Below are 7,500 nucleotides of genomic sequence, written 5' to 3' on the forward strand. Positions count from 1 at the left end.
GGTCTCGCGATCGACAGTGAAGAGAAGTGCAGAAGAGGAAAAGAAGACACGACAAACACACACCATGGGGCGACCGACGCGTTCGTTTCAACGCTTTCGCACAAAGTCGGCGGCGGTTATATATTTATATCATTATATTCCGGCGGACGGGACGCGACGTTCGAAAGCCTCGCCAAAGAGGAGCTCCTGCCTCTTCCTCTCTCTTTTCTACGAGAAAAGATAAACGTATTTTACGGGGATACGGAAACGTTACCACGTGGTGTCACACACGATCGTCCGTCTCTTCTCTATAGCAGAAACCGATAAAAATACACCTCCCGAAAGAGAGTATATGGTGATTCTTTTTATATATATATATTTCGAAATACAACTGAACGTGGCGGAAGCGCACGGTGGTGGTCCAGCGAGGACACGCGACGACGGGGAATAAGAACTATTCGACCCGTTACGAATACGCATGCTCGTCCCGCACGATTTTAACACACACCGTGTTTTTCTCCAGTCGTCAAAGCGTTCGTGCGTCGAATTCGAAAAATAAAAAAAAAAGAAAAACACCTTTTCTCTCTCTCGGGGTAAAAGAGTCGATGTGTATTGTGTATAAAGGTTCTGCGAGAAGTCTCGTTTTGACGTGTGTTCCGCCGATAACGACGATCCTCCGAAACGGGGATACAGAAACGTTACACCTCACAACACGATCTCCGTCTCTTCTCTATAGCAGAAACCGATAAAAATACACCTCCCGAAAGAGAGTATATGGTGATTCTTTTTATATATATATATTTCGAAATTCAACTGAACGTGGCGGAAGCGCACGGTGGTGGTCCAGCGAGGACACGCGACGACGGGGAATAAGAACTATTCGACCCGTTACGAATACGCATGCTCGTCCCGCACGATTTTAACACACACCGTGTTTTTCTCCAGTCGTCAAAGCGTTCGTGCGTCGAATTCGAAAAATAAAAAAAAGAAATACACCTTTTCTCTCTCTCTCGGGGTAAAAAGAGTCGATGTGTATTGTGTATAAAGGTTCTGCTGCGAGAAGTCTCGTTTTGCCGTGTGTTTCGGTAACGACGATCCTCCGAAACGTACATCTCATTCGTAAGAGAGGAAGAAAACAATCTCCCTGGGGCCAGTCGGTAATATACCGACATACGACGTGTCGTGCACATCCGTCTCACGCACGGTATACAAAATATGAATAAAACGTGTGTAGTCTCTCTCTCTCGACTTCTTAATATTTTCTTTCACCTCTGACGCATCATTTCAGGTGACGTCGGGAGCGCGGGAAAAAAAATTTTTCTAAACACACGAAACCGTTCATCTCACGAACAGCCGAAAAAGTTGTCGCTCAGATCCATATCGCAGTGGAGCGGTATCCGCGGGCGGTCGTAATTGAACGACGCACGACGCCGCGAACACTCACGCGAGTCCATACAAACGATTCCGATCGTTTTGCAACAACTAGAACGTACACTGTCCGTGAAATTCACAGAATTTTCGCGTGTCCGCGACAAACGCCGACGAGACACCCATCGTTCGCTCGTACGTAGCATCCTTCTCTTAACCCGACTCAGAGACGTTCTTTGCGCCCTTCGGTAAAAAAACGTTCGATCCGAAGAGGTGAACGACGGCGGGGATTTGACAGAGCTACGCAAGCAGTGTATGGTACGTAAACGACCCTCAGCCAGGCGTGGTCCAGGAATTGTATCCGTGGACCGCAATGTGCGTTCGAAATGTCGATGTTCATGTGTCCTGCAGTTCACACGTTGACGCGCAATTAGCTGCGTTCTTCATCGACCCACGAGCCAAGTGATCCACCGTTCAGGGTAATCGTATAAATTTTATATTTCACATATATAATTTTATTCTCACTTGTTCGACCTAATATCTCTCTTCTTTCAAAGAGAAGATAAAAGTTGATACCTGAATCTCCGACCAGCGCGCGAAGGAGATTCAGGCGTCGCCTTGGAGACGACACCGAAGCCTTTCGAGACGAAAAACGTTCAAGTAATATGTATATATTTCTCGACGTTCCGGGCGTATAGTGCATTCAAAAACCCGCGAAAGACGCAGAAGACTCGCACGCGTGGAAACGACGGGGATATATTTTGTATCCTACCCGATACTGAATCCATCGCGTGCAGTCGACCCTCGCGTTCTTCCGATCAGACGCATCTATTGTTGCGCGCATGTTTTCGCGTCGCATCGCGCGAAACGTTGCACGAATCGTACCGATCGATCGATTGAAAGCAAATAATGAAAAAAGACTTCACAGCTGGCTCTTTGCCGGTCATTCGTCCCATGTTATCTCTTGCCGCGAAATTGGCGCGCAAGAGTTGGGTGTCAGACGCGCGGCTTTAAAACGAGCTTCACGGCCGGTCCCTTCGTTACCGCTTTCGTTCTTTCTCTCGGAACGACCATGAACGAACACGACGAGCGACGCTACGGCATACACACGTCCACGGATTCGATTAAAAAAACAGACTTCACAGCTGGCTCTTTGCCGGTCATTCGTCCCATATTATCTCTTGCCGCGAAATTGGCGCGCAAGAGTTGGGTGTCAGACGCACGGCTTTAAAACGAGCTTCACGGCCGGTCCTCTCAATTCCGTGTACGGTACACGCAAGATGCGGGTTCCACTTCCAGACTACCCGGTCCCTTCTCTCTACGAGAATCGATAGTAGAAGAACGGCTCGAAAACGCGTCTCAGAGACTAGGGGAAAAGAAGCGGTATGCGAGCGAAACGAAAACGCATTATGGAAACGTCGCGAAACAATGTTCGACGGTTGCTCGGTTCCAATCGTGCGGCCGTTTCAATTTCTCGTGCGCTTCACCGTCCCTCCGTAACTCTGGCCGATCGCGTATACCGAAGAGCCGACACGCGCAAAAACCACAGGCATTGTATACTGTGTATATATATATATATATATGTTACAGTCACAGCCTTCGCGCGTTTTACTCTCCGACGCGGGGTTTCCACGACGAAAGAGAGACAGTTTCGTGGCGGGTGACTCGGCCGAATCGCTACGACGGGTATTTCTATTATAGAACGAATCATCGCCACCCTTTACCAGTGCCCGACGAAGGAATCACAAGGTCATCTGGAGTTTACAATGCCAGCGACGGTAATTCCAACGAAGACCCGATAAGTCAACTCATCGTTCTATTTCTCCCCGTACAGAAAAGCGAATCGACGCTAATGCACCTCGCGCAAGCACGAACGTTCTCTTCGCGTGGATCGTCCCATCGTCCAAAGATGTAAAGACGCATTGGAGATCGTGGTCTCTGGCGGGCTCATTGCACGCCCCACTGCATATCTTTCCTCGAATCGAGAATGATTCGTCCACTAAGGCTGCGAAACTACGCGTCGAGGAAACTAGGGGAAAGAAGCGGGATGCGAGCGAAACGACAATACATTATGGAAACGTCGCGAAACAATGTTCGGCGGTTGCTCGTTTCCTCCTGCGGACGTTTCATTGCTCGGGCGCTTCACGTCCCTCCGTAACCTTCGCGCGATCGCGTGCCCCGGAGAGCCGGCAACCGGTGAACCACAGGCGTATAAACTATAGTCTTCTATAGCAAGCCTTCGGCGGTTACTCTCCGACGCGGGGATTCCACGACGAGAGAGAATTTCGTGGCGGGTGACATCGGTCGAAACGCTACGACGGGTATTTCTATTATAGAACGAATCATCGCCACCCTTTACCAGTGCCCGACGAAGGAATCACAAGGTCATCTGGAGTTTACAATGCCAGCGACGGTAATTCCAACGAAGACCCGATAAGTCAACTCATCGTTCTATTTCTCCCCGTACAGACAAGCGAATCAACGCTATCGCACCTCACGCATGCACGAACGTTCTCTTCGCGTGAATCGTCCCATCGTCGAAAGATATAGCCGCTTGGAGATCGTGGCCCATCAAGTTCTTCCGTAACTCCTGCGCGATCGCGTACCCCGGAGAGCAGGCAACCGGTGAACCACAGGCGTATAAACTATAGTCTTCTATAGCAAGCCTTCGCGTTTACTCTACGACGCGGGGATTCCACGACGAGAGAGATTTTCGTGGCGGGTGACACGGCCGAATCGCTACGACGGGTATTTCTATTATAGAACGAATCATCGCCACCCTTTACCAGTGCCCGACGAAGGAATCACAAGGTCATCTGGAGTTTACAATGCCAGCGACGGTAATTCCAACGAAGACCCGATAAGTCAACTCATCGTTCTATTTCTCCCCGTACAGAAAAGCGAATCGGCGCTATCGCACCTCACGCAAGCAGGAATGATCTCTTCGCGTGGATCGTCCCATCGTCGAAAGATGTAAGACGTACAGAAATCGTGGTCCATCACGATTATTCGTAACTCTCCGAGTCGCGTATCTGAGAGTAGGGCAAACGGAGAACCACAGGCATAAATAATACTATATATTTCTTATATAGTTAGCCTTCGCGTTTTACTCTCCGACATGGGGATTCCACGACGAGAGAGAGTTTCGTGGCGGGTGACTCGGCCGAATCGCTACGACGGGTATTTCTATTATAGAACGAATCATCGCCACCCTTTACCAGTGCCCGACGAAGGAATCACAAGGTCATCTGGAGTTTACAATGCCAGCGACGGTAATTCCAACGAAGACCCGATAAGTCAACTCATCGTTCTATTTCTCCCCGTACAGAAAAGCGAATCGACGCTATCGCACCTCGCGCGAGCACGTAACTACTCTTCGCGTGGATCGTCCCATCGTCGAAAGATGTAAGACGCACGGAAATCGTGGCCCATCAACGTTTTTTTGTAACTCTGCCGATCGCGTATCACAGAGCCGAGACGCACATACCACAGGCGTATAATACCGTTTTCTTTCGTATGGTAAGCCTTCGCGTTTACTCTTCGGCGCGGGGTTTCCACGTCGAGAGAGACTTTCGTGGCGGGTGACATCGGTCGAAACGCTACGACGGGTATTACTATTATAGAACGAATCATCGCCACCCTTTACCAGTGCCCGACGAAGGAATCACAAGGTCATCTGGAGTTTACAATGCCAGCGACGGTAATTCCAACGAAGACCCGATAAGTCAACTCAACGTTCTATTTCTCCCCGTACAGAAAAGCGAATCGACGCTGTTGCACCTCACGCAAGCACGAACGTTCTCTTCGCGTGGATCGTCCCATCGTCGAAAGATGTAAGACGCACGGAAATCGTGGCACATCACGTGTTTTCGGAACTCTGTCGACCGCGTATCTCAGAGACGACGCGCGCGAACCACTGGCATATACTATTATATATCGCGTTTTACCCTCCGACGCGGGGATTCCACGACGAGAGAGAGTTTCGTGAGCGGGTTGACTCGGAAGAAACGCTACGACGGGTATTTCTATTGTAGAACGCATCATCGCCACCCTTTACCAGTGCCCGACGAAGGAATCACAAGGTCATCTGGAGTTTACAATGCCAGCGACGGTAATTCCAACGAAGACCCGATAAGTCAACTCAACGTTCTATTTCTCCCCGTACAGAAAAGCGAATCGACGCAATCGCACCATACGCGTGCACGTAAACAACTCTTCGCGTGGATCGTCCCATCGTCGAGAGACGTAAGTTTTCATAGTATGAATTCGCGTTTTACTCTCCGACGCGGGGATTCCACGACGAGAGAGAGTTTCGTGAGCGGGTTGACTCGGAAGAAACGCTACGACGGGTATTTCTATTATAGAACGAATCATCGCCACCCTTTACCAGTGCCCGACGAAGGAATCACAAGGTCATCTGGAGTTTACAATGCCAGCGACGGTAATTCCAACGAAGACCCGATAAGTCAACTCAACGTTCTATTGCTCCCCGTACAGAAAAGCGAATCGACGCAATCGCACCATACGCGTGCACGTAACAACTCTTCGCGTGGATCGTCCCATCGTCGAGAGACGTAAGTTTCCATACTATGAATTCGCGTTTTACTCTCCGACGCGGGGATTCCACGACGAGAGAGAGTTTCGTGAGCGGGTTGACTCGGAAGAAACGCTACGACGGGTATTTCTATTATAGAACGAATCATCGCCACCCTTTACCAGTGCCCGACGAAGGAATCACAAGGTCATCTGGAGTTTACAATGCCAGCGACGGTAATTCCAACGAAGACCCGATAAGTCAACTCAACGTTCTATTACTCCCCGTACAGAAAAGCGAATCGACGCAATCGCACCATACGCGTGCACGTAACAACTCTTCGCGTGGATCGTCCCATCGTCGAGAGACGTAAGTTTCATAGTAAGCCTTCGGCGTTTTACTCTCCGACGCGGGGATTCCACGACGAGAGAGAGAGTTTCGTGAGCGGGTTGACTCGGAAGAAACGCTACGACGGGTATTTCTATTATAGAACGCATCATCGCCACCCTTTACCAGTGCCCGACGAAGGAATCACAAGGTCATCTGGAGTTTACAATGCCAGCGACGGTAATTCCAACGAAGACCCGATAAGTCAACTCAACGTTCTATTTCTCCCCGTACAGAAAAGCGAATCGACGCAATCGCACCATACGCGTGCACGTAAACAACTCTTCGCGTGGATCGTCCCATCGTCGAGAGACGTAAGTTTTCATAGTATGAATTCGCGTTTTACTCTCCGACGCGGGGATTCCACGACGAGAGAGAGTTTCGTGAGCGGGTTGACTCGGAAGAAACGCTACGACGGGTATTTCTATTATAGAACGCATCATCGCCACCCTTTACCAGTGCCCGACGAAGGAATCACAAGGTCATCTGGAGTTTACAATGCCAGCGACGGTAATTCCAACGAAGACCCGATAAGTCAACTCAACGTTCTATTACTCCCCGTACAGAAAAGCGAATCGACGCAATCGCACCATACGCGTGCACGTAACAACTCTTCGCGTGGATCGTCCCATCGTCGAGAGACGTAAGTTTCCATACTATGAATTCGCGTTTTACTCTCCGACGCGGGGATTCCACGACGAGAGAGTGTTTCGTGAGCGGGTTGACTCGGAAGAAACGCTACGACGGGTATTTCTATTATAGAACGCATCATCGCCACCCTTTACCAGTGCCCGACGAAGGAATCACAAGGTCATCTGGAGTTTACAATGCCAGCGACGGTAATTCCAACGAAGACCCGATAAGTCAACTCAACGTTCTATTGCTCCCCGTACAGAAAAGCGAATCGACGCAATCGCACCATACGCGTGCACGTAACAACTCTTCGCGTGGATCGTCCCATCGTCGAGAGACGTAAGTTTCATAAGTAAGCCTTCGGCGTTTTACTCTCCGACGCGGGGATTCCACGACGAGAGAGTGTTTCGTGGCGGGTGACTAGGCCGAAACGCTACGACGGGTATTTCTATTATAGAACGAATCATCGCCACCCTTTACCAGTGCCCGACGAAGGAATCACAAGGTCATCTGGAGTTTACAATGCCAGCGACGGTAATTCCAACGAAGACCCGATAAGTCAGCTCATCGTTCTATTTCTCCCCGTACAGAAAAGCGAA

At 49.8% G+C, this 7,500-nt stretch overlaps 1 non-coding gene across 1 annotated transcript; it reads right to left on the bottom strand.

The window, feature by feature from the left end:
- Nucleotides 1–1,674: 1,674 nt before the first annotated feature.
- Nucleotides 1,675–1,829, bottom strand: LOC143175428 (5.8S ribosomal RNA). The gene has a single exon (XR_013000219.1). It is a non-coding gene; the product is annotated as a 5.8S ribosomal RNA (ribosomal RNA).
- Nucleotides 1,830–7,500: the final 5,671 nt, after the last annotated feature.

Source organism: Nomia melanderi, unplaced genomic scaffold (assembly GCF_051020985.1).
Source record: "Nomia melanderi isolate GNS246 unplaced genomic scaffold, iyNomMela1 scaffold0084, whole genome shotgun sequence".
In the NCBI taxonomy this organism is placed as follows: Eukaryota; Metazoa; Arthropoda; class Insecta; order Hymenoptera; family Halictidae; genus Nomia; species Nomia melanderi.